We start from the raw sequence: 27,189 nt of genomic DNA on the forward strand, positions 1-27,189 counted from the left end.
AGGTCAGGGTTGTAGTTAGGGTTAGGATGAGGTTTAGGTTTAGGGCTATATTTAGGGGATAGTTTAGGGTTAGGTTTAGTTTTAGGGTTAAGGTTAGGCTTAGGTTTATCTTGAAATTTATGTTAAGGATGAGGGTTAGGGTTAGCGTTAGGGTTAGGCGTTTGGGTTAAGGTTAGGGTTAGGTTTAGGGTTTGGGCTAGGGTTAGGTGTTTCGGTTAATGTTAGGGTCAGGTTTAGGGTAAGGGTTAGGGTTCGGTTTAGGATCAGGCTTAGGGTTAGGGTTAGAATTAGGGTTAGTGGTTAGGGTTAGGCTTAGGGTTAAGGTTAGGTTTAGGCTAAAGATCAGGATTTGATTTCGAGTCAGGTGTTAGTGTTTCGGTTAGGTTTAGGCTAGGGTTATATTTAGGGTTAGGTTAAGAGTTAGATTTATGTTTCCAGTTAAGGTGAGGGTTTTGGGTAAGTGTTACATTTAGGGTTAGGGTTAGGTTTAGGGCTAGGGCTAGGGTTAGGTTTCGATTTCGGGTTACCGGTTAGGGTTAGGTTTAAGTTTATGGCAGGGTAAAGTTAGGGTTAAGGTTTGGTTAGGGTTAGGGTCAGGGTTAGGATTAGGATTAGGTTTAGGGTGAGGGTTAGGGTCAGAGTTATTGTAAGGGTTAGGTTTGGGGTTACAGGTGGGCCAAGGTTAAGGTTAGGGTCAGGGTTAAAGTTAGGGTGTGCTTTAGATTAGGGATAGGGTGAAGTTTAAGATAGGGTGAGGGTTAGGGTTATGGCTAAGGTTTGCTTGAGTTTTCAGGTTAGTGTTAAGGTTATGTTTAGGGTTAGGAATAAGTTTATGGGTTCTGTTTACTTTTAGGGTTAGGGGTAGATTTTGGGTTAGGGGTAGATTTTAGGTTAGGGTTAAGTTCAGTGTTACGGTTAGGGTTAGGTTTACGGTTTGTGTTAGGCATTGTGGTTGGTGTGAGGATTAGGTTTAGGATTAGGGTTGGGTAGGGTTAGGATTATGGTTATGGTAAGGTGTTAGGGATTAGAGGAGTAGTTTTGGGTTAGGGCTTGGGCGAGGGTTCCGGTTAGGCATTGTGGTTCTGGTCATGGTCAGGTTTGGTTTAGGGTTAGGGTTAGTTTTATGATTAGGTTTAGGGTTAGTGTTAGAGTTAGGGTTAGGCTTTGGTGCTAGGGGTTAGGTTTTGGGTTAGGGTTAGGGTTATCGTTAGGGCTTAGGTTTTCAGGTGAGTGTTAGGGTTAGGGTTAGGGATAGCATTAGGGTTAGCTTTTGGGGGTACGGTTAGGGGTTAGGTGAGGGTTACAGTTAGTATTGCAGTTAAGGTTAGGTTTTAGGGCAAGTGTTATGATTAGGGTTAGAGTTAGAGTTAGGGTTAGGTTTAGGGTTAGGTGCAGGGTAAGTTTTAGGTTTAAGTCCTGGTTTAGGGTTAGAGTTAGTGTTCTATTTAGGGTCAAGTTTAGAGTTCGGGTTAGGTTTAGGATTAGGTCTATTGTTGGGCTTAGGATTAGGGTTAGGTTCAGAGCTATTGTCAGGCTTAGGTTTAGGGTTACAGATGGACTAGCTTTACGGTTAGACTTAGGTTTAAGGTTAGGGTTTGGGCTAGGTTTACGTTTATGGTTATGGTTAGGGTTAGGATTTGGTTGAAGTTTAGCATAGGCTGAGGGTTACTTTTAGGGTTAGGGCTAGAGTTTGGGTTTGTGTTCAGGTTAGTGTTATTTTTAGATTTAGGGTCCAGTTTAGGGTTAGGGGTTATGTTTAGTGTTAGGGTTAGTTTTAGGTTTAGGGTTAGTGTGAAGTTTAGGTTAAAGGTGAGAGTTAGGGTGAGGGTTAGGATTAGGGTTAGTGTTAGACGTTAGGTTTAGGGTGCTAGTTTTAGGTTTATGGTTAGGGTACGTTTAAGTTTAGGGTTAATGTTAGGGTTAGTGTTAGATTAGGGTTACTGTTCGTGTTAGGGTTACAGTTAGGGTTAGGGATAGCATTAGGTTTAGGGTTATGAATATAGTTAGGGGTTAGGGTGAGGGTTGGGGATATGGTGAGGGTTAGGTTTAGGTTTACAGTTAAGGTGAGGGTTTAGGGTAATTGTTATGGTTAGGGTTAGAGTTAGGGTCATGGTGAAGTTTCACTTAATAGTGGGGTTTAGGGTTAATGTTAGATTTAGGGTTAAGGTTAGTGTTAGGGTTAGGTTTAGATTAGGGTTAAGGTAGCGGTCGGGTTAGGGTTAAGACTAGGTTTACGGTAAAGTGTAAGGCTAGGTTAGGGTTAGGTTTAGAGTTAGTGCTAGGGTTTAGGGTTAGGGTTAAGGTCAGGTTTAGAGTTATTGTTATGTTTACGGTTAAGGTTAGGGTAGAGTTAAAGTTACGGTTAAGTTTAAGGTTAGGGTAAGAGTTAGGTTTACGTCAGGTTTAGGGTTAGGATGAGGGATAGGGTTAGGGTTAGGGAAAGGGTTAGGGTTTCGTGTGAGGATTAGTGTTATGTTTACATTAAGCTGATGTTTTTGGGTGTTACAGTAAGGTTTAGGGTTAGAGTTAGGTTAGGTTTAGAGTTAGGGCTAGAGTATGGTGATAGTGCTTTAGGCTTAGGTTTAGGGTGAAATTTAGGTTAAGGATGAGGGTTAGGGTTGGGGTAGGCGTTTGGATTAATGTTAGGGTCAGGTTTAGGGTTTTGGTTTAGAGTTCAGGTTAGATTCAGGGTTAGGGTTAGATTTAGGTTTAGGGTTAGGGTTAGCTTTAGTGTTAGTTTAGCTTAGGGTTAGGGTTTGAATGAAGTTACGGTAGGTTTAGGTTTAAGGTTAGGTTGAAATATTGGTTAAGTGTGAGGGTTTGGTTTCGAGTTAGGGTTAGTGGTTAAGGTTAGGTTTAGGGTTAAGGTTAGGTTTAGGCTAAGCATTAGGGTTAGAGTTAGGGTTAGTGGTTAGTGTTTCAGTTAGGTTTAGGATAGGGTTATAATTAGGGTTAAGTTTAGCGTTACGGTAAGAGTTAGATTTACGTTTACAGTTAAGGTGAGGGTTTTGCGTAACTGTTACGGTTAGGGTTAGGGCTAGGTTTAGGGTTAGAGTTGGGTTAGGGGTTAGGTTTAGGTTAAGTTTATGGTAGGCTTAAAGTTAGGGTTAAGGTTAGGTTAGGGTTAGGGTCAGGGTTAGGATTAGAATCAGGTTTCGGGCGAGGGTTAGTGTCAGAGTTATTATAAGGGTTAGGTTTAGGGTTACAGATGGGCCAAGGTTAAGGTTAGGGTTAGGTTTAGGGGTAAGATTAAGGTTAAAGTTAGGGTTAGCTTTAGGTTAGGGATAGGGTGAAGTAAAGTAGGGTGAGGGTTAGGGTTATGGCTAAGGTTTGGGTTCGTTTTCAGGTTAGTGTTAAGTTTATGTTTAGGGTTAGGGTTAAGTTTATGGGTTCTGTTTAGTTTTAGGGTTAGCGTTAGATTTTAGGTTAGGGTTAAGTTAAGTGTAACAGTTAAGGTTACGATTTGTGTTAGGCATTGTGGTTGGGGTGAGTGTTAGGTTTATGGTTAGGGTTGGGTAGAGTTAGGATTATGGTTATGGGAAGGTGTTAGGGTTTAGAGGTGTAGTTTAGGGTTAGGGTTTGGGTGAGGGTTTCGGTTAGGCATTGTGGTTCTGGTCATGGTTAAGTTTGGTTCAGTGTTAGGGTTAGGTTTATGATTAGTTTCGGGTTAGTGTTAGAGTTAGGGTGAGGGATAGTGTTAAGGTTTAGGTTAGGTTTTGGTGTTATGGGTTAGGGTTTGCATTAGGGTTAGTGTTATCTTTATGGCTTAGGGGTTTCAGGTTAGTGTTGTGGTTAGGGCTAGGGTTAGCATTAGGGTTAGGGTTGTGGGCTACGGTTAGGGGTTAGAGTGAAGGTTACGGTTAGTTTTACAGTTAAGGTGAGGGTTTAGGGTAAGTGTTATGATTAGGGTTAGAGTTCGAGTTAGGGTTAGGTTTAGGGTTAGGGTTAGGTGTAGGGTAATATTTAGGTTTACGTCCAAGTTTAGGGTTAGAGTTAGTGTTGTATTTAGGGTCAGAGCTAGTGTTCTATTTAGGGTCAAGTTTAGAGTTAGGGTTAGGTTTAGGATTAGGATTATGTTTAGGGTTAGGGTTAGGTTCAGGGCTATCGTAAGGGTTAGGTTTAGGGTTTCAGATGGACTAGTGTTATGGTTAGAGTCAGGTTTAAGGTAAGGGTTTTGCTTAGGTTTAGGTTAGGGCTAAGGTTAGGGTTAGGGTTTGGATGATGTTTAGGCTAGGGTGAGGGTTATTTTTATGGTTAGGGCTGGAGTTTGGGTTTGTGCTCACGTTACTTTTAAGGTTAGGTTCAGGGTTTGGATTAGGGTTAGGGGTTATGTTTAGGGTTAGATTTACGAACAGGGTTAGTATTAGTGTGAAGTTCAGGTTAAGTGTGAGGGTTAGGATAAGGGTTAGGATTAGGGTTAGAATTATAATGTTAGACATTAGGTTTAGGGTGTTAGGTGTAGGTTTACGGTTAGGCTAGTCTTAAGTTTAAGGTTAATGTTAGGGTTAGGATTAGATTAGGGTTACTCTTCGTGTTAGAGTTAGGGTTAGGGATAAGTTTAGGGATAGCATTAGGTTTAGGGTTGGGGACACGGTTAAGGGTTAGGGTGTGTGTTAGTGTTAGGTTTGCCGTTAAGGAGAGGGTTTAGGTTAATTGTTATGGTTAGGGTTAGAGTTAGAGTTAGGGTTAGGGTTAGGGTGAAGTTTCAGTTAATAGTGAGTGTTAGGGTTAAGGTTAGAGTTAGGGTTAAGGTTAGTGTCAGGGTTAGGTTTAGGGTTAGGGTTACGGTAGGGGTAAGGTTACTGTGAAGGCTAGGTTTACGGTAAAGGGTAGTGCTGGGTTAGGGTTACGTTTAGGGTTATTGTTAGGCTTAAGTTTAGGGTTAGGGTAGAGTTAATGTTAGGGTTAATTTTAGGGTTAGGGTAAGGGTTAGGTTTAGTTCAGGGTTAGGGCTAGGATTAGGGATAGGGTTAGGATTGGGGGATGGGTTAGGGGTTCGTGTGAGGGTTAGTGTCAGGTTTACAGTTAAGCTGATGTTTTAGGGTGTTACAGTTAGGGTTAGGGTTAGAGTTAGGGTTAGGATTAGGTTTATGCTTAGGATTAGGGTTAGGGTTAGGGTCAGGGTTAGGTGGAGATTTAGTGTCATGTTTAGGTTGTTTTTTTAGTTTTAGGGTTAGGCTTAGTGTGAAGTTTATTTTAATTCTGAGGTTTAGGGTTAGGGGTTAGGGTTAGGTTATGTTTAGTTTTAGGTTTGGGGTTAGTGTTAGCGTTAGGGTTAGTTTTAGTTTTGGTTAGGGTTTGAATGAATTTAAGGTAGGTTTAGCGTTATGGTTAGGGTGAAATTTTGGTTAAGGGTGAGGGTTTGTTTTAGGTTTAGGGTTAGGGTTAGAGTTAGGGTGAGTGTTTAGGTTTAGGTTTAAGGTTAAGTTTAGGTTTAGGCTAATGATTAGGTTTAGAGTTAGGGTTAGGGGTTATTGTTTCGGTAAGGTTTAGGGTAGGGTTCTGTTTAGGGTTAAGTATAGTGTTAGGGTAAGAGTTAGAGTTCCATTTAGAGTTGAGTGTTTTGGGTGTTACTGTTAGGGTTAGGGCTAGGGTTACAGTTAGAGTTAGGGTTAGAGGTTAGGGTTAGGTGTAAGTTTATGGTAGCCTTAATGTTAGGTTAAGGTTAGGTTAGGGTTAGGGTCAGGGTTAGGATTAGGTTTAGGGTGAGGGTTAGGGTCAGAGATGTTGTAAGGGTTAGGTTTAGAGTTACAAGTGGGCCATGGTTAAGGTTAGGGTTAGGTTTAGGGTTAAAGTTAGGGTTAGCTTTAGGTTAGGGATAGGATGAAGTTTAAGATAGGGTGAGGGTTAGGGTTAGGGCTAAGGTTTGCTTGAGTTTTCAGATTAGTGTTAAGGTTATGTTTAGGGTTAGGAATAAGTTTATGGGTTCTGTTTACTTTTAGGGTTAGGGGTAGATTTTAGGTTAGGGTTAAGTTCAGTGTTACGGTTAGGGTTAGGTTTACGGTTTGTGTTAGGCTTTGTGGTTGGGGTGAGTGTTAGGTTTATGGTTAGGGTTGGGTAGAGTTAGGATTATGGTTATGGGAAGGTGTTAGGGTTTAGAGGTGTAGTTTAGGGTTAGGGTTTGGGTGAGGGTTTCGGTTAGGCATTGTGGTTCTGGTCATGGTTAAGTTTGGTTCAGTGTTAGGGTTAGGTTTATGATTAGTTTCGGGTTAGTGTTAGAGTTAGGGTGAGGGATAGTGTTAAGGTTTAGGTTAGGTTTTGGTGTTATGGGTTAGGGTTTGCATTAGGGTTAGTGTTATCTTTATGGCTTAGGGGTTTCAGGTTAGTGTTGTGGTTAGGGCTAGGGTTAGCATTAGGGTTAGGGTTGTGGGCTACGGTTAGGGGTTAGAGTGAAGGTTACGGTTAGTTTTACAGTTAAGGTGAGGGTTTAGGGTAAGTGTTATGATTAGGGTTAGAGTTCGAGTTAGGGTTAGGTTTAGGGTTAGGGTTAGGTGTAGGGTAATATTTAGGTTTACGTCCAAGTTTAGGGTTAGAGTTAGTGTTGTATTTAGGGTCAGAGCTAGTGTTCTATTTAGGGTCAAGTTTAGAGTTAGGGTTAGGTTTAGGATTAGGATTATGTTTAGGGTTAGGGTTAGGTTCAGGGCTATCGTAAGGGTTAGGTTTAGGGTTTCAGATGGACTAGTGTTATGGTTAGAGTCAGGTTTAAGGTAAGGGTTTTGCTTAGGTTTAGGTTAGGGCTAAGGTTAGGGTTAGGGTTTGGATGATGTTTAGGCTAGGGTGAGGGTTATTTTTATGGTTAGGGCTGGAGTTTGGGTTTGTGCTCACGTTACTTTTAAGGTTAGGTTCAGGGTTTGGATTAGGGTTAGGGGTTATGTTTAGGGTTAGATTTACGAACAGGGTTAGTATTAGTGTGAAGTTCAGGTTAAGTGTGAGGGTTAGGATAAGGGTTAGGATTAGGGTTAGAATTATAATGTTAGACATTAGGTTTAGGGTGTTAGGTGTAGGTTTACGGTTAGGCTAGTCTTAAGTTTAAGATTAATGTTAGGGTTAGGATTAGATTAGGGTTACTCTTCGTGTTAGAGTTAGGGTTAGGGATAAGTTTAGGGATAGCATTAGGTTTAGGGTTGGGGACACGGTTAAGGGTTAGGGTGTGTGTTAGTGTTAGGTTTGCCGTTAAGGAGAGGGTTTAGGTTAATTGTTATGGTTAGGGTTAGAGTTAGAGTTAGGGTTAGGGTTAGGGTGAAGTTTCAGTTAATAGTGAGTGTTAGGGTTAAGGTTAGAGTTAGGGTTAAGGTTAGTGTCAGGGTTAGGTTTAGGGTTAGGGTTACGGTAGGGGTAAGGTTACTGTGAAGGCTAGGTTTACGGTAAAGGGTAGTGCTGGGTTAGGGTTACGTTTAGGGTTATTGTTAGGCTTCAGTTTAGGGTTAGGGTAGAGTTAATGTTAGGGTTAATTTTAGGGTTAGGGTAAGGGTTAGGTTTAGTTCAGGGTTAGGGCTAGGATTAGGGATAGGGTTAGGATTGGGGGATGGGTTAGGGGTTCGTGTGAGGGTTAGTGTCAGGTTTACAGTTAAGCTGATGTTTTAGGGTGTTACAGTTAGGGTTAGGGTTAGAGTTAGGGTTAGGATTAGGTTTATGCTTAGGATTAGGGTTAGGGTTAGGGTCAGGGTTAGGTGGAGATTTAGTGTCATGTTTAGGTTGTTTTTTTAGTTTTAGGGTTAGGCTTAGTGTGAAGTTTATTTTAATTCTGAGGTTTAGGGTTAGGGGTTAGGGTTAGGTTATGTTTAGTTTTAGGTTTGGGGTTAGTGTTAGCGTTAGGGTTAGTTTTAGTTTTGGTTAGGGTTTGAATGAATTTAAGGTAGGTTTAGCGTTATGGTTACGGTGAAATTTTGGTTAAGGGTGAGGGTTTGTTTTAGGTTTAGGGTTAGGGTTAGAGTTAGGGTGAGTGTTTAGGTTTAGGTTTAAGGTTAAGTTTAGGTTTAGGCTAATGATTAGGTTTAGAGTTAGGGTTAGGGGTTATTGTTTCGGTAAGGTTTAGGGTAGGGTTCTGTTTAGGGTTAAGTATAGTGTTAGGGTAAGAGTTAGAGTTCCATTTAGAGTTGAGTGTTTTGGGTGTTACTGTTAGGGTTAGGGCTAGGGTTACAGTTAGAGTTAGGGTTAGAGGTTAGGGTTAGGTGTAAGTTTATGGTAGCCTTAATGTTAGGTTAAGGTTAGGTTAGGGTTAGGGTCAGGGTTAGGATTAGGTTTAGGGTGAGGGTTAGGGTCAGAGATGTTGTAAGGGTTAGGTTTAGGGTTACAAGTGGGCCATGGTTAAGGTTAGGGTTAGGTTTAGGGTTAAAGTTAGGGTTAGCTTTAGGTTAGGGATAGGATGAAGTTTAAGATAGGGTGAGGGTTAGGGTTAGGGCTAAGGTTTGCTTGAGTTTTCAGATTAGTGTTAAGGTTATGTTTAGGGTTAGGAATAAGTTTATGGGTTCTGTTTACTTTTAGGGTTAGGGGTAGATTTTAGGTTAGGGTTAAGTTCAGTGTTACGGTTAGGGTTAGGTTTACGGTTTGTGTTAGGCTTTGTGGTTGGGGTGAGGTTTAGGTTTAGGGTTAGGGTTGTGTATGCTTAGGATTATGGTTATGGTAAGGTGTTAGGGGTTAGAAGTGTAGTTTAGGGTTAGGGGTGGGTGAGGGTTCTGGTAAAGCATTGTGGTTCTGACCATGGTTAGGTTTGGTTTAGGGTTATGGTTAGGTTTATGATTAGGTTTCAGGTTAGTGTTCGAGTTAGAGTTAAGGTTTGGGTTAGGCTTTGGTGTTAGGGGTTAGGGTTAGGGTTATTGTTAGGGCTCAGGGGTTCAGGTTAGTGTTAGGGTTAGGGTTACGGATAGCATTAGGGTTAGGGTTGGGGATACGGTTAGGGGTTAGGGTGAGAGTTACGGTTACTTTTACAGTTTAGGTGAGGGTTTAGGTTAAGTGTCATCATTAGGGTTAGAGTTAGGGTTATGGTTAGGTGTAGGGCAATATTTAGGTTTAGGTGGCGGTTTAGTGTTAGAGTCATTGGTCAATTTAGGGTCAAGGTTAGATTTAGGGTTAGGGTTCAGTTTAGGTCTAGGGTTAGGATCAGGTTTAGGGTTAGGTTCAGGGCTATTGTAAGGGTTAGGTTTAGGGTTACATTTGGACTAGCATTATGGTTAGAGTTATGTTCAAGGATAGGGTTTGGGTTAGGTTTAGGTTTAGGGTTAGGGTTTGGATGAAGTTTAGGATAGGGTGAGGGTTATTTTTATGGTTGGGGCTAAAGTTTGGTTTTGTGTTCAGCTTAGTGTTAAGGTTAGGTTTAGGGTTCGCTTTTGGGTTGGGGTTATGTTTAGGGTTTGGGTTACGCTTTGGTTTAGGGTTAGTGTGAAGTTTAGGTTAAGGGTGAGGGTTAGGATAAAGGTTAGGATTAGGTTTATGGTCAGGTGTTAGTGGTTAGAGGTGTAGTTTAGGGTTAGGGTTTGGGTGAGGGTTCCGGTTAGGAATTGTGGTTCTGGTCATGGTTGGGTTTGGTTTAGGTTTATGATTAGGTTTCGGGTTAGTGTGAGAGTTAGGGTGAGAGTTAGGGTTAAGGTTTGGATTAGGCTTTGGTGTTAGGGGTTAGGGTTTGTGTTAGAGTTAGGGTTATCGTTAGGGCTCAGGGGTTTCAGGTTAGTTTTAGGGTTAAGGTTAGGGATTGCATTAGGGTTAGGTTTGGGGGATACGGTTAGGGGTTAGGGTGAGGGTTATGGTTAGTTTTACAGTTAAAGTGTGGGTTTAGGATAAGTGTTATGATTAGGGTTAGAGTTGGAGTTATTTTTAGGTTTAGGGTTAGGTGTAGGGGAAGATTTAGGTTTAGGTCCAGGTTTAGGGTTAGAGTTAGTGTTCTCTTTAGGGTCAAGGGTGCAGTTAGGGTTAGGTTAGGATTAGGTCTAGGGCTAGGATTAGGTTTAGGGTTAATTTCAGGGCTATTGTAAGGGTTAGGTTTAGGGTTACAGATGGACTAGCGTTATGGTTAGAGGTAGGTTTAAGGTTAGGGTTTGGGTTAGGTTTAGATTTAGGTTTAAGGTAGTGTTAGAGTTTGGATGAAGTTTAGGGTAGGGTGAGGGTTATTTTTATGGTTAGGGCTAGAGTTTGGGTTTGTGTCCAGGTTAGCTTTAAGGCTAGGGTTCAGGTTAAGGTTAGGGGTTATGTTTAGGGTTAGGGTTATGTTTTGGTTTAGGGTTAGTGTGAAGTTTAGGTTAACGGTGAGGGTTAGGATAAGAGTTAGAATTGGGGTTAGGATTATAGTTAGTGTTAGAGGTTAGATTTAGGATGCTAACGTTAGGTTTATGGTTGGGGTTGGGTTAATGTTAGAGTTGGGGTTAGATTAGGTTTAATGTTCGTGTTTGGGTTAGGGATAGGGTTAGGGATCGCATTAGGTTTAGGGTTGGGGATACGGTTAGGGGTTAGGGTGAGGGTTGTGGTTAGGGTGTGGGTTAGGGTTAGGCTTACAGTTAAGGTGAGGGTTTAGGGTAAGTGTTATAGTTAGGGTTTGAGTTAGAGTCTGGGTTAGGTTTAGGGTGAAGTTTCAGTTAATAGTCAGGGTCAGGGTAAGGGTTAGGGTTAAGATTACAGTTAGGGTTAAGTTTAGTGTTAGGGTTAGGGTTAGGGTAGGGGTAAGGTTAGGGTTAAGGCTAGGTTTACGGTAAAGGGTAGGGCTAGGTTAGGGTTAGGTTTAGAGTTAGAGCTAGTACTAGGGTTTAGGGTAAGAGGTAGGGTCAGGTTTAGAGTTTTTGTTAGTTTTAGGGTGGAGTTAAGGTTAAGTTTAGCGTTAGGGTAAGTGTTAGGTTTAGGTCAGGGTTAAGGTTAGGATTAGGGATAGGGTTAGGGTTAGGGAAAGGGTTAGGTGTTCGTGGGAGGGTTAGTGTTAGGTTTACACTTAAGCTGATGTTTTACAGTGTTACGGTTAGGTCAGGGTTGTAGTTAGGGTTAGGATGAGGTTTAGGTTTAGGGCTATATTTAGGGGATAGTTTAGGGTTAGGTTTAGTTTTAGGGTTAAGGTTAGGCTTAGGTTTATCTTGAAATTTATGTTAAGGATGAGGCTTAGGGTTAGCGTTAGGGTTAGGCGTTTGGGTTAAGGTTAGGGTTAGGTTTAGGGTTTGGGCTAGGGTTAGGTGTTTCGGTTAATGTTAGGGTCAGGTTTAGGGTAAGGGTTAGGGTTCGGTTTAGGATCAGGCTTAGGGTTAGGGTTAGAATTAGGGTTAGTGGTTAGGGTTAGGCTTAGGGTTAAGGTTAGGTTTAGGCTAAAGATCAGGATTTGATTTCGAGTCAGGTGTTAGTGTTTCGGTTAGGTTTAGGCTAGGGTTATATTTAGGGTTAGGTTAAGAGTTAGATTTATGTTTCCAGTTAAGGTGAGGGTTTTGGGTAAGTGTTACATTTAGGGTTAGGGTTAGGTTTAGGGCTAGGGCTAGGGTTAGGTTTCGATTTCGGGTTACCGGTTAGGGTTAGGTTTAAGTTTATGGCAGGGTAAAGTTAGGGTTAAGGTTTGGTTAGGGTTAGGGTCAGGGTTAGGATTAGGATTAGGTTTAGGGTGAGGGTTAGGGTCAGAGTTATTGTAAGGGTTAGGTTTGGGGTTACAGGTGGGCCAAGGTTAAGGTTAGGGTCAGGGTTAAAGTTAGGGTGTGCTTTAGATTAGGGATAGGGTGAAGTTTAAGATAGGGTGAGGGTTAGGGTTATGGCTAAGGTTTGCTTGAGTTTTCAGGTTAGTGTTAAGGTTATGTTTAGGGTTAGGAATAAGTTTATGGGTTCTGTTTACTTTTAGGGTTAGGGGTAGATTTTGGGTTAGGGGTAGATTTTAGGTTAGGGTTAAGTTTAGTGTTACGGTTAGGGTTAGGTTTACGGTTTGTGTTAGGCATTGTAGTTGGTGTGAGGATTAGGTTTAGGATTAGGGTTGGGTAGGGTTAGGATTATGGTTATGGTAAGGTGTTAGGGATTAGAGGAGTAGTTTTGGGTTAGGGCTTGGGCGAGGGTTCCGGTTAGGCATTGTGGTTCTGGTCATGGTCAGGTTTGGTTTAGGGTTAGGGTTAGTTTTATGATTAGGTTTAGGGTTAGTGTTAGAGTTAGGGTTAGGCTTTGGTGCTAGGGGTTAGGTTTTGGGTTAGGGTTAGGGTTATCGTTAGGGCTTAGGTTTTCAGGTGAGTGTTAGGGTTAGGGTTAGGGATAGCATTAGGGTTAGCTTTTGGGGGTACGGTTAGGGGTTAGGTGAGGGTTACAGTTAGTATTGCAGTTAAGGTTAGGTTTTAGGGCAAGTGTTATGATTAGGGTTAGAGTTAGAGTTAGGGTTAGGTTTAGGGTTAGGTGCAGGGTAAGTTTTAGGTTTAAGTCCTGGTTTAGGGTTAGAGTTAGTGTTCTATTTAGGGTCAAGTTTAGAGTTCGGGTTAGGTTTAGGATTAGGTCTATTGTTGGGCTTAGGATTAGGGTTAGGTTCAGAGCTATTGTAAGGCTTAGGTTTAGGGTTACAGATGGACTAGCTTTACGGTTAGACTTAGGTTTAAGGTTAGGGTTTGGGCTAGGTTTACGTTTATGGTTATGGTTAGGGTTAGGATTTGGTTGAAGTTTAGCATAGGCTGAGGGTTACTTTTAGGGTTAGGGCTAGAGTTTGGGTTTGTGTTCAGGTTAGTGTTATTTTTAGATTTAGGGTCCAGTTTAGGGTTAGGGGTTATGTTTAGTGTTAGGGTTAGTTTTAGGTTTAGGGTTAGTGTGAAGTTTAGGTTAAAGGTGAGAGTTAGGGTGAGGGTTAGGATTAGGGTTAGTGTTAGACGTTAGGTTTAGGGTGCTAGTTTTAGGTTTATGGTTAGGGTAGGTTTAAGTTTAGGGTTAATGTTAGGGTTAGTGTTAGATTAGGGTTACTGTTCGTGTTAGGGTTACAGTTAGGGTTAGGGATAGCATTAGGTTTAGGGTTATGAATATTGTTAGGGGTTAGGGTGAGGGTTGGGGATATGGTGAGGGTTAGGTTTAGGTTTACAGTTAAGGTGAGGGTTTAGGGTAATTGTTATGGTTAGGGTTAGAGTTAGGGTCATGGTGAAGTTTCAGTTAATAGTGGAGTTCAGGGTTAATGTTAGATTTAGGGTTAAGGTTAGTGTTAGGGTTAGGTTTAGATTAGGGTTAAGGTAGCGGTCGGGTTAGGGTTAAGACTAGGTTTACGGTAAAGTGTAAGGCTAGGTTAGGGTTAGGTTTAGAGTTAGTGCTAGGGTTTAGGGTTAGGGTTAAGGTCAGGTTTAGAGTTATTGTTATGTTTACGGTTAAGGTTAGGGTAGAGTTAAAGTTACGGTTAAGTTTAAGGTTAGGGTAAGAGTTAGGTTTACGTCAGGTTTAGGGTTAGGATGAGGGATAGGGTTAGGGTTAGGGAAAGGGTTAGGGTTTCGTGTGAGGATTAGTGTTATGTTTACATTAAGCTGATGTTTTTGGGTGTTACAGTAAGGTTTAGGGTTAGAGTTAGGTTAGGTTTAGAGTTAGGGCTAGAGTATGGTGATAGTGCTTTAGGCTTAGGTTTAGGGTGAAATTTAGGTTAAGGATGAGGGTTAGGGTTGGGGTAGGTGTTTGGATTAATGTTAGGGTCAGGTTTAGGGTTTTGGTTTAGAGTTCAGGTTAGATTCAGGGTTAGGGTTAGATTTAGGTTTAGGGTTAGGGTTAGCTTTAGTGTTAGTTTAGCTTAGGGTTAGGGTTTGAATGAAGTTAGGGTAGGTTTAGGGTTAAGGTTAGGTTGAAATATTGGTTAAGTGTGAGGGTTTGGTTTCGAGTTAAGGTTAGTGGTTAAGGTTAGGTTTAGGGTTAAGGTTAGGTTTAGGCTAAGCATTAGGGTTAGAGTTAGGGTTAGTGGTTAGTGTTTCAGTTAGGTTTAGGATAGGGTTATAATTAGGGTTAAGTTTAGGGTTACGGTAAGAGTTAGATTTACGTTTACAGTTAAGGTGAGGGTTTTGCGTAACTGTTACGGTTAGGGTTAGGGCTAGGTTTAGGGTTAGAGTTGGGTTAGGGGTTAGGGTTAGGTTAAGTTTATGGTAGGCTTAAAGTTAGGGTTAAGGTTAGGTTAGGGTTAGGGTCAGGGTTAGGATTAGAATCAGGTTTCGGGCGAGGGTTAGTGTCAGAGTTATTATAAGGGTTAGGTTTAGGGTTACAGATGGGCCAAGGTTAAGGTTAGGGTTAGGTTTAGGGGTAGGATTAAGGTTAAAGTTAGGGTTAGCTTTAGGTTAGGGATAGGGTGAAGTAAAGTAGGGTGAGGGTTAGGGTTATGGCTAAGGCTTGGGTTCGTTTTCAGGTTAGTGTTAAGTTTATGTTTAGGGTTAGGGTTAAGTTTATGGGTTCTGTTTAGTTTTAGGGTTAGCGTTAGATTTTAGGTTAGGGTTAAGTTAAGTGTAACAGTTAGGGTTACGATTTGTGTTAGGCATTGTGGTTGGGGTGAGTGTTAGGTTTATGGTTAGGGTTGGGTAGAGTTAGGATTATGGTTATGGGAAGGTGTTAGGGTTTAGAGGTGTAGTTTAGGGTTAGGGTTTGGGTGAGGGTTTCGGTTAGGCATTGTGGTTCTGGTCATGGTTAAGTTTGGTCCAGTGTTAGGGTTAGGTTTATGATTAGGTTTCGGGTTAGTGTTAGAGTTAGGGTGAGGGATAGTGTTAAGGTTTAGGTTAGGTTTTGGTGTTATGGGTTAGGGTTTGCATTAGGGTTAGTGTTATCTTTATGGCTTAGGGGTTTCAGGTTAGTGTTGTGGTTAGGGCTAGGGTTAGCATTAGGGTTAGGGTTGTGGGCTACGGTTAGGGGTTAGAGTGAAGGTTACGGTTAGTTTTACAGTTAAGGTGAGGGTTTAGGGTAAGTGTTATGATTAGGGTTAGAGTTCGAGTTAGGGTTAGGTTTAGGGTTAGGGTTAGGTGTAGGGTAATATTTAGGTTTACGTCCAAGTTTAGGGTTAGAGTTAGTGTTGTATTTAGGGTCAGAGCTAGTGTTCTATTTAGGGTCAAGTTTAGAGTTAGGGTTAGGTTTAGGATTAGGATTATGTTTAGGGTTAGGGTTAGGTTCAGGGCTATCGTAAGGGTTAGGTTTAGGGTTTCAGATGGACTAGTGTTATGGTTAGAGTCAGGTTTAAGTTAAGGGTTTTTCTTAGGTTTAGGTTAGGGCTAAGGTTAGGGTTAGGGTTTGGATGATGTTTAGGCTAGGGTGAGGGTTATTTTTATGGTTAGGGCTGGAGTTTGGGTTTGTGTTCACGTTACTTTTAAGGTTAGGTTCAGGGTTTGGATTAGGGTTAGGGGTTATGTTTAGGGTTAGATTTACGAACAGGGTTAGTATTAGTGTGAAGTTCAGGTTAAGTGTGAGGGTTAGGATAAGGGTTAGGATTAGGGTTAGAATTATAATGTTAGACATTAGGTTTAGGGTGTTAGGTGTAGGTTTACGGTTAGGCTAGTCTTAAGTTTAAGGTTAATGTTAGGGTTAGGATTAGATTAGGGTTACTCTTCGTGTTAGAGTTAGGGTTAGGGATAAGTTTAGGGATAGCATTAGGTTTAGGGTTGGGGACACGGTTAAGGGTTAGGGTGTGTGTTAGTGTTAGGTTTGCCGTTAAGGAGAGGGTTTAGGTTAATTGTTATGGTTAGGGTTAGAGTTAGAGTTAGGGTTAGGGTTAGGGTGAAGTTTCAGTTAATAGTGAGTGTTAGGGTTAAGGTTAGAGTTAGGGTTAAGGTTAGTGTCAGGGTTAGGTTTAGGGTTAGGGTTACGGTAGGGGTAAGGTTACTGTGAAGGCTAGGTTTACGGTAAAGGGTAGTGCTGGGTTAGGGTTACGTTTAGGGTTATTGTTAGGCTTAAGTTTAGGGTTAGGGTAGAGTTAATGTTAGGGTTAATTTTAGGGTTAGGGTAAGGGTTAGGTTTAGTTCAGGGTTAGGGCTAGGATTAGGGATAGGGTTAGGATTGGGGGATGGGTTAGGGGTTCGTGTGAGGGTTAGTGTCAGGTTTACAGTTAAGCTGATGTTTTAGGGTGTTACAGTTAGGGTTAGGGTTAGAGTTAGGGTTAGGATTAGGTTTATGCTTAGGATTAGGGTTAGGGTTAGGGTCAGGGTTAGGTGGAGATTTAGTGTCATGTTTAGGTTGTTTTTTTAGTTTTAGGGTTAGGCTTAGTGTGAAGTTTATTTTAATTCTGAGGTTTAGGTTTAGGGGTTAGGAATAGCAAGAGGCCTTTTCTCCCCGGGTGCTCTGCCAAGCCCTTCCAGCTAAAACTATTTCGTTGCTCCTCTGGAAGGATCCCTGCACCGCGACGTAGTTTTTCAGAAGAAGTCTTGCGTTTGCAAGAGCAATTGAGGAATTCGTTGCAGGAAATATAAAGGAAAGAAAGTTTCTCTCCCTCTGCCTGCTTTGCTCAGAGGACCGGATGAAGTCAGGGAGTTCTCCCTTTCACTGAGAAACGTGCGGGCTGCTGTTTCCTGGGCCCTCTCTTCTTTGCAAAAGAGTCTGCAGTTCCACGCTTTGAACCGTGGAAAGGCGCCGGGCTCTGCTAAGATTTCCCCTGGCCCTTCGTTTGCCCTGGGCCAAAGTGAGCCTTCACAATAGCGGAACGCTAACACTGCATACTCGTTCCACTTCCAGAACAGGGCTACCGCGAGGCAGTTCTCCGGGGGAAGACGGCCCTTCGCGAAGGGCAGATCTGCCGAGCTCATTGCGGGAAAGCGAAAGCAAAGGACGCTTTTCTCCCTCTAACCGCTTTCGTCAGAGGAACGGGGGAAGTCACAGTGTTCTTTCTCTCACTGAGATACACACAATCTGACGTTGCCTCTGAGCTTCGTTGCTGGCAAAGAACTGAAAGTGACATACATTCCTGTGGGGAAACACAGGGCTTTGCTAGGATTTCTCTAGGCAGTGTGTTTTCCCTGGGCCTCACTGTAGCAACACTATCTCGCCAGGGCAACACTGCATGGGATTGCCTCTGCCAGGAGAGAGCTGCTGCTTTGTAGTTTGTGCTGGGAAACCTTGCTTTGGAAGTGCTAATTGACTGCATTCAGGAAGAAAGAAAAGAAAATAGCAAGAGGCCTTTTCTCCCCAGCTGCTCTGCCAAGCCCTTCCAGCTCAAACTATGTCGTTGCTCCTCTGGAAGGATCCCTGCACCGTGACGTAGTTTTTCAGAAGAAGCCTTGCGTTTGCAAGAGCAAATGAGGAATTCGTTGCAGGAAAGAGGAAGGAAAGAAAGTTTCTCTCCCTCTGCCTGCTTTGCTCAGAGGACTGGATGAAGTCAGGGAGTTCTCCTTTTCACTGAGAGACGTGCAGGCTGCTGTTTCCTGGGCGCTCTCTTCTTTGCAAAAGAGTCTGCAGTTCCACGCTTTGAACCGTGGAAAGGCGCCTGGGTCTGCTAAGATTTCCCCCGGCGCTTTGTTTGCCCTGGCCAAAACGAGCCTTCACAATAGCTTAACACTAAGACTGCATACTCCTTCCACTTCCAGAGCACGGCTACCGCAAGGCAGTTCTCCCTAAACCTAACCCTAAACCAAACCCTAGGCCTAACCCTAAACCTAACCCTAAACCTGACCCTAACATTAACCAAAACACCTAACCCTAATACTAACCGTAACCCTCATCCTTAACCTAAATTCACCCTAAACCTAAACCTAACCCTAAAACTAAATTAACCCTAAACTATCCCCTAACACTGGCACTAAACCTAAACATAACCCTAACCCTAACTCTCACCCTAACCCTAACCGTAACGCCCTAAAACATCAGCTTAACTGCAAACCTAACACCAACTCTCACATGAATCTCTAACACTTTTCCCAACCCTAACCCTATCCCTAATCCTCGCACTAACCCTGACATAAACCTAAACCTTACCCTAATCGTGAACTCAACCCTAACCTGAACTCCACCCTAACCCTAACCCTAACCTTAACAATAACTCTAAACCTGACCCTATACCTAACCGTAAACCCTAGCAATAACTCTAACTCTAAACCTAAAGCTAACCTAGCCTTACCCTTTACAGTAAACCCAGCCTTAACCCTAACCTTACCCCTACCCTAACTCTAAACCTTAACCTAACCCTAACACTAAACTTGAACCTAACTCTAACCTTAACCTTAAACCTCGCTATTAATTAAAACTTCACCCTAACCCTAAGACTAACTCTACCCCTAACCCTAACCATAACAATTAACCTGAACCCTCACTTTAACTGTGAACTTAACCCCAACAGTCACCCTGGCCCTTAACCATATATATCCCCAACCCTAAACCTAACGCTATCCCTAACCTTATCCCTAACCCTAACTCTAAACGAACAGTATCCCAAATACTACCTCACGCTAACATTAACCCTAAAGTGAAGCCTACCCGAACAATAAACCTCGCCCTCACACCCTAAACCTAGCGTCTAACACTATCTGTAATCCTAAACCTAATCCTAACCCTTAACCTAACCCTCGCCCATAATCTAAACTTCAGACTAACCCTAAACTTAAACCTAACCCTAAACATAACATCTAACCCTACCTGAACCCTAACCCTAACCTTAACACTAACCTGAAAACAAACCCAAACTCTAGCCCTAACCATAAAAATAACCCTCACCCTTTTGTGAACTTCATCCAAACCCTAAACCTAACCTTAATCCTAAACCTAAATCTAACCCAAACCTGAACCTTAAACCTAATTCTAATCATAAAGTTAGTCCATCTGTAACCCTAAACCTAACCCTTATGATAGCCCGGAACCTAACCTTAAACCTAATCCTAACCCGTAATCCACTACCCTACTCTTGTTTACTCATCTAGGCTACTAGCCTAGGGGAATAGTCTAGACTACTAGTCTAGTTTACTCTAGTCTACTATAGTCCACCGTAGTCAACCCTACCCAAACTTACCCTACCTTACTCCATTCTAATCTATTCCATTGGTTCCGACTCAAAGCCGTTCAATGTGATTGGACGGCATTTGATGGGAATCGACGGGATTTGACAGGTATCGAAGCGACCCAACACGATTTGACACGATTAGAGGCAATCCGACAGGATTCAATGTGATTCGACAAGATTCGACGGGATTCTATGCCATTCGACTTGATTCGACCCAATTCGACGGCACTCGACTTTGTTTGAAGGGATTCAATGCAACATGACACAGATTGACACGATTCAACAAATTTAATGAGATGCGATGGGATGTGACAGGAATCGACCCGATCAGATGCCAATCGAAGCCATTTGATGCGATTCAATGGAATTCAATGGGTTTGGAACCGACCTGAAGCGATTCGATGCCATCAATGCAATTTGACAGGAATCGAAGCATTTCGACGTGTTGTGATGGAACTCAATACGATTTGACACGATTCAACAGGATTCGACAAGAATCGACAGGGTTCAACGGGGTTTGAAGAGATTCTTCGGGATTTGACAGAATTCAATGCGATTCAAACGGGTGTGACGGGATTCGACGCGATTGGATGGAATTCGATGGGATTCGATGCAATTTGTTGGAATTTGTTGGGATTCAATGGCATTCAACGAGATTCGTTTGAGCTGATTTGATCCGGTTGGAATTGGATGGAACCGGTTGGATTTGCTTGGAATAGGAGGGATCAGATTGGATCTGGCTGGATCCAGATGGAAACGATAGCAACCGGTTGGAACTGGATGGAACGGGATGGATCCAGTTGGAACCGGATGGAACCAATTGGAACCTGTTGGATCTGGTTGGAACTGTTTGGAGACAGATGGATATGGTTGGAGCTGGATGGATCCGGTTGGAAGTGCATGAATCCGGATGGAACCGGTTGGAACCAGTTTCGATATGAACCGGTTGGAACCAGATGGATCCAGTTGGAACCGGTTGGATCCAGCTGAAACAAGTTGAAACCTAATGGATCCAGCTGGATCCGGTTGGAAGTGGATGGATCCGGATGGAACGGGTTCAACCGGATAGTTCCGGAAGGAACACTTTGGAACCAGATGGAACCAGATGGATCCAGTTAGACCCGGTTGGATCCAGCTGGAACCAGTTGAAACCTGACTGATCAGGGTGGAACCGGATGGATCCGGTTGGAAGCTGATTGATCTGGATGGAATCGGTTGGAACCAGATCGATGCAGATGGAACAGGTTGGAACCGAATATTTCCAGAAGGAACCGGTTGGAACCGGATAGATCCAGTTGGAACTGGATAATTCCGGAAGGAACCGGTTGGAACCGGATGGATCCAGTTGAAACCGGTTGGATCCGGGTGGAACCGGTTGAAACCGGCTGGATCCGGATGGAACCGGTCGGAACCGGATAATTCCGGAAGGAACCGGTTGGAACCGGATGAATCCAGTTGGAACCGGCTGGATCCGGGTGGAACCGGTTGAAACCGGCTGGATCCGGATGGAATCAGTCAGAACCGGATAATTCCGGAAGGAACCGGTTGGAACTGGATGGATCCAGTTGAAACCGGCTGGAACCGTTGGATCCGGGTGGAACCGGTTGGAACCAGAGAGATCCTGGTGGAACCAGTTGGGATCCTTTAGTTCTGCAAGGAACTGATTGGAACCGGATGAATCCAGTTGGAATCGGCCAGAGCCTGTTGGATCCAGCTGGAAGCAGTTGAAACTTGATGGATCCGGCTTGGTCTACATGGAACCAGTTGGATCCGGACGGATCCGCTTTCAATCTTTTGGATCCGGTTGGAACCAGATGGGAATGTATGGAACTGGATGGATCCGGTTGGAACCGGTTGGGACTGGTTGGATCCGGGTGCATCTGGTTAAAATTGGTTGAATCCATTCAGATCTGACTGGATCCTTTTATGTCTGGCTGGATCCGGTTCTTTTCCGCTGGTCTGCTTTTATCCACCTGGATTCGATTGGATCCGCTTGGATACAGTTAGGCCCTCTTTAATGCAGCATGATCCGGTTGGGTCTAGTTAGATCTGGTTTGATCTGTTTATGCCCGGCTTGATCTGGTCATATCCGGCTTGGTCTGACTGGGTCCCGTTTGATGCTTGCCCTGCCTTGCTCCATTCAGGTCCTTTCGGCTCCATTCGGCTCGAATCGTGTGGATTCAGCATGATTAGGCTCGATTCGGCTCGATTCGGCTCCATTCAGGTCGATTCAGCTCAATTAGGCTCGATTCGACTCACTTTGGCTCTATTTGGCCTTATTCAGCCCTATTCTGCTCTATTTGGCTCTATTCAACTCTTTTCTACTCTGTTCGTATCTATTCCACTCCATTTGACTCCATTCCAAACAATTCCACTCTATTCTACACTATCCTACTCTATTCCTTTCTACCCTACCCTAACAAACTCTAATCGGTTCGATTCTATTTGACGCGATTTGTCTTCTTTCCTATCCATTTGGATTGGTTCGGCTGGATTCGGCTCTATCTGACTCTATTCTACTCTACACTACTCTGTTCCACTCTGCCCTACTCTTCTTACCCTATTCTATTGCGTTCTTTCTATTCTGTTCTGTCCTATTCTCTTCTATTCTACCCTAACCTACCCTGCTCTATTCAATTCGATTCGTCGCATTTCAACACTGTTCGACGCGATTCGATGTGGCTAGGCTTGAATCGGCTTCAGTGGGCTCCATTCGGTTCAAATCGGTTTGATTCGATTTGATTTGGCTCGGTTCAGCCCGATTTGGCTCTATTCGTCTCTAATCAGCTCTATTCGACTGTATTTGTCTGTATTCGATGCCATTCGACTCCACTCAAAAACATTCAGCTCCACTCCAGCATTCTACTCCATTCTAATCTGTTGTACTCTATTCTATTGTAATCTACTGTACCCTATCCTACTCGACTATAATCCATTCTAAAAATGTGATTCAGTGCAGGACAATTCAACCCGAATTCAAAGGATTCGAAGCGAATCTAAGAGATTCGACACCATACGATGCGATTTGGCAAGATTTGTCTCAATTCGGTTTGATTCGGCTCTAATCGACTCTATTCGACCCTCATCTATTCCTTCTGTTCTGTTCTACTCTCCTCTACCCTACCTTAACCTACCCTACTCTAATCTCTTCAATTTAATTTGACACATTTCGATGAGATTCGGCACCTTTCAGTTCAAATCAGCTCAATTAGGCTCAATTCAGCTGATTAGGCTCTATGTGGTGGGATTCGGCTCGATTTGGCCCTATTCTGCCGTATTCAACTCTTTTCTACTCTAGTCATCATTATTCGACTCAATTCGACGCCATTCGATTCCATTCCACACCGTTCCACTCCATTCTGCACTATTCTATTCTACCCTGCTCTAGTTTACTCTAATTGGTTCGATTCGACGTGATTCAAAGCAATTTTTCTCGTTTTATCTCCATTTGGCTCTATTCGCCTCTATTTGACTCTATTCAACTCTATTCTGCTTTACTCTATTCTATTGTATTCTTTGTATTCTCTTCTATTTAACTCTATTCTTTCTACCCTACCCTACCCTACTCTAATCTATTCGATGGGATTCGACTTGACACATTTCGACACGATTCGACGCGATTCAGCTTAAATGAAATTCAATTTGATTCGATGCAATTAGACACAATTTGATGGGATGCGACACGATTCTCTGTGATATAATGTGATTAGGCACAATTCGGCTCGATTTGTCTCGATTCATCTCGTTTCATCTTGATTCAGGTCATTTCGGCTCCATTTGGCTCTAATCAGCTCTATTTGGCTCCTTTCGATTCTATTCAACTCCACTCTTCCCTATTCTACTCTCTGCTATGCTTTCTATTGTGTTCTGTTCTGTTCTATGCTATTCTATTCTACCGTCCTCTCCCCTTCCCTGTCGAACTCTAATCTATTCAGTTCGACTCTTTTCAATTCTAGTCTGTTCTCTTCTATTCTATTCTTCTACTCTCTATTCCACCCTATGCTACCCTACCCTAATCTATTCTATTACATTCTATTTGACTCTACAGTATCCTACTCTATTCTACCCTGCCCTCCCCTGTTCTTTTCCTTTCATTCTGTTCTATGCTGTTCTATTCTATTCCATTCCATTCTACCCTACCCTACCCTATTCTAATCTATTCTGTTCCATGTGATTTAATGCGATTCCATAAGATTTGATGCAATTTGACTCTCTTCTCTTTTATTCTATTCATTTCTATTCTATTCTACCCTATCATACCCTACCTAACAATAATCTATCCTTTTCTATATTGCTCTGTTTTATTTTATTCTTCTATTCTCTCTCTTCCCCCTACTCTACCTTACCCTAAAACCCTACCCTAATTGATTCTACTCTGTTCTGTTCTACTCTATTTTTTTCTGCACTACCCTACCCTTTCGTGATCTATTCTATTCTGTTCTGTTGTATTCTATTCTATTCTACTTTATCCTATCCTACACTACCCTGCTCTAATATACTCTATTCAATGCGATTCGACATGATTTGATGATATTCAGTGCAACTGGAGGCAATTCAAAACAATTCAACTCTATTCTCTTCTATTCTTCTACTGTCTCTATTCCACCCTTCGCTCCCCTACCCTACACTATCCCACATTACCCTACTCTTGTCTACTCATCTAGGCTACTAGCCTAGGGGAATAGTCTAGACTACTAGTCTAGTTTACTCTAGTCTACTATAGTCCACCATAGTCTACCCTACCCAAACTTACCCTACCTTACTCCATTCTAATCTGTTCCATTGGTTCCGATTCAAAGCCACTCAATGTGATTGGACGGCATTTGATGGGAATGGATGGGATTCGACAGGTATTGAAGCGATTCAACACGATTTGACACGATTAGAGGCAATCCGATAGGATTCAATGGGATTCGACAAGATTCAATGGGATTCGATTCCATTCGACTTGATTCGACCCAATTCGATGGCATTCGACGTTGTTCAAAGGGATTCAGTACAACATAACACAAATTGACACGATTCAACAAGATTTGATGAGATGCGACGGGATGTGTCAGGAATCGACCCGATCAGATGCCAATCCAAGCCATTTGATGCGATTCAATGGAATTTAATGGGTTTGGACGCGACTTTAAATGATTCGATGCCATTGATACAATTTGACAGGATTCGAAGCATATCGACGTGTTTTGATGGAACTCAATACGATTTGACACGATTCAACAGGATTCGACAAGAATCGACAGGGTTCAACCGGGTTTGAAGAGATTCGTCATGATTTGACGGGATTCAACGCGATTCGATGGGATGTGACGGGAATCAACGCGAGTTGATGGAATTTGATGGGATTCGATGTGATTTGGTGGAATTTGTTGGGATTGAATGGCATTAAATGAGATTCATTCGAGCTGATTCGATCCGGTTGGAATTGGATGGAACCGGTTGGATTCGCTTGGAATAGGAGGGATCAGGTTGGATCCAGATGGAACCAATAGCAACCGGTTCTAACTGGATGGAATGGGATGGATCCAGTTGGAACCGGATGGAATCAATTGGAACCTAATGGATCAGTTTGGAACTGTTTGGAGACGGATGGATACGTTTGGAGCTGGATGGATACGATTGGAAGCAAATGGATCCGGTTGGAAACCTTTGTAACCACATCGATCCGGATGGGACCCATTGGAACCAGATAGTTCCGGAAGGAACTGGTTGGAACCGGATGGATCCAGTTAGAAATGGCTGGAACCAGTTGGATCCAGCTGGAACCAGTTGAAACCTGATGGACCCGGCTGGACCCAGATGGAACCGGTTGGAACCAGACGGATCCGGTTCCAATCAGTTGGATCCGGTTGGAATCAGACGGGAACTATTGGAATATGATGGATAAAGTTGGAACCGGTTGGGACTGGTGGGATCCGGGTGTATCTAGTTAGTTGAATCCTTTCGGGTCTGACTGGATCCTGTCATGTCTGGCTGGATCTGGTTATATTTGACTTGATCTGCTTATATCCAGCTGGATTCGATTGGATCTACTTGGATGCAGTTAGGCCCAGTTGGATTCAGATTGATCTGGTTGGGTGTAGTTAGATCTGGTTTGATCTGGTTATGCCCGGCTTGATCGGGTCATATCCAGCTTGGTCTGACTGGGTCCCGTTTGATCCTTGCCTTACCTTGCCTTGCTCCGTTCAGGTCGTTTTGGCTCCATTTGGCTCGAATCGTGTGGATTCTGCTTGATTCGGCTGGATTCGGCTGGATTCGTCTCCATTCAGGTTGATTCAGCTCAATTAGGCTCGATTCAACTCACTTTGGCTCGATTCGGGCTTATTCAGCCCTATTGCGCTGTATTTGGCTCTATTTGACTCTTTTCTACTCTGTTCGTATCTATTCCACTCCATTTGACTCCATTCCAAACAATTCCACTCTATTCTACACTATCCTACTCTACTCCTCTCTACCCTACCCTAACACACTCTAATCGGTTCGATTCTCTTTGACGCGATTTGTCTTATTTCCTGTTCCTTTGGATTGATTTGGCTTGATTCGGCTCTATCTGACTCTATTCTACTCTACACTTCTCTATTCCACTCTGCTCTACTCTTCTGACCCTATTCTGTTGTGTTCTTTCTATTCTGTTCTGTCCTATTCTCTTTTATTCTACCCTAACCTACCCTACTCTATTCAATTTGATTCGTCGCATTTCAACACTGTTAGACACGATTCGATCCGACTAGGCTCATGTCTGCTCCGATGGGCTACATTCTGTTCAAATTGGTTTGGTTTGGCTCGATTTGCCTCGTTTCAGCTCGAGCTAAAAAGACAACTCATAAAGGCAAAAATCCAAAGGAAAAGTCAAGGTAAGAAATGAAAAAGTGAAGGCAGAAAGGCAAGAAAGAAGGCAAAAAGACAAGAGAAAAAGGAAAATGGTAAAAAGTGAAAAGACAAGTCAAGACAAAAATGTAAAACCACAAGGCAAGACAAAAAGGCAAAAATGTAAAGCAACGCAAGGCAAGGAGAAAGGTATAAAAGGAAAGCGTGAAAAAGCAATGAAAGGAAAGGAATAAAGGCTAAAAAGCAAAGCACAAAGTGAAAAGGCAATGCAAGGATGCAAAAAGGAAAAGAGATAAGGCAAAATTTAAAATGGAAAAAGGCAAGGAAAAAAGGCAAAAGGACAAGGGAAAAAGGCAAAGAGGGAACAAGTCAAAAAGGCAAGGAAAAAGCTAAAACGGAACACAAAACAGGGAAAAAGGGAATGCAAAAGGCCAAGGGAAAAAGACAAGTAAAAGGACAAAAAGGCAAAAAGATAAGGCAAGGAAAAGCAAAAAGGCAAGGGAAAAGGGGAAAAAGGCAAGGCAAAAAGGCAAGTCAAGGCAAAAAGTTAAAAATGCAAGTCAAGGCAAAGTAAAAAGGCAAAAACTCAAAAAGGCAAGGCAAACTGGTAAAAAGTTAAATAGGTAAGGCAAAATGGCAAAAAGCCAGAAATGCAAGTTAAAATAGCAAAAAGGAGAAAAGGGAAGGCAAAAAGGCAAAGAGAGAAATATGCTAAGGAAAACCGCAGGCAAGGTAAAAAGGCCAAAGAGCAAAAACACGCAAAGGCAAGGCAAAAACGGAAAAAAGCAAAAAGCAAAAAAGCAGGGCAAGCTGGCAAAAGGCCAAAAAAGGCAAGATATGAAGGCAAAAAAAGCAAGGTAAAAAGGCAAAAAGCCAAGGCATGAACGCAAAAATGAAAAGCAAGGAAAAGAAAAAAGGTAAGGCAAAAACGCAAAATTGAAAAAGCCAACGCAAAAGGGAAAAAGGCAAGGCAAAAAAGCAAGGCCAGGCAAGGCAAAAAGGAAAAAACGCAAAAGAAGGCAAGGCAAGGAAAAAGAGAAAAACGCAAAAAGACAAAAATGCAAAAAGCCAAAGGAAGGCAAAAAGGCAAGGCAAGGGTACACAAAAAGGCAAGGTGAGGAAAGGAAAAAAGGCAAAAAGGCAAGGAAAGGAAAAAAGGCAAAAAGGAAAGGGAAGTCAAAAAGGCAAGCAAGGGAAGTCAAAAAGGCAAGCAAGGGAAGTCAAAAAGGCAAGCAAGGAAAGTCAAAAAGGCATGCAAAGAAGCAAAAAGGAAAGGCAAAAACGTAAGAAAAAAAAGGCAAAAAGGCAAGGCCAAAATGCAAAAAGGGAAGCAAAGGGAAGGCAAAAAACGAAAAAGGCAAGGGAAAAGGAAAAAAGGCAAGGCAAAAAGGCAAAGCAAAAAGAAAAAAGGCAAGGCAAAAAGGCAAAAATGGAAGGACAAAAGGCAAGGCAAAAAGGCATACAGGGAAAAGGTAAGGCAAGAAAAGGAAAAGCAAAAAGGAAAGGCAAAA

Source organism: Elephas maximus, chromosome 4, assembly GCF_024166365.1.
Source record: "Elephas maximus indicus isolate mEleMax1 chromosome 4, mEleMax1 primary haplotype, whole genome shotgun sequence".
Lineage (NCBI taxonomy): Eukaryota > Metazoa > Chordata > Mammalia > Proboscidea > Elephantidae > Elephas > Elephas maximus.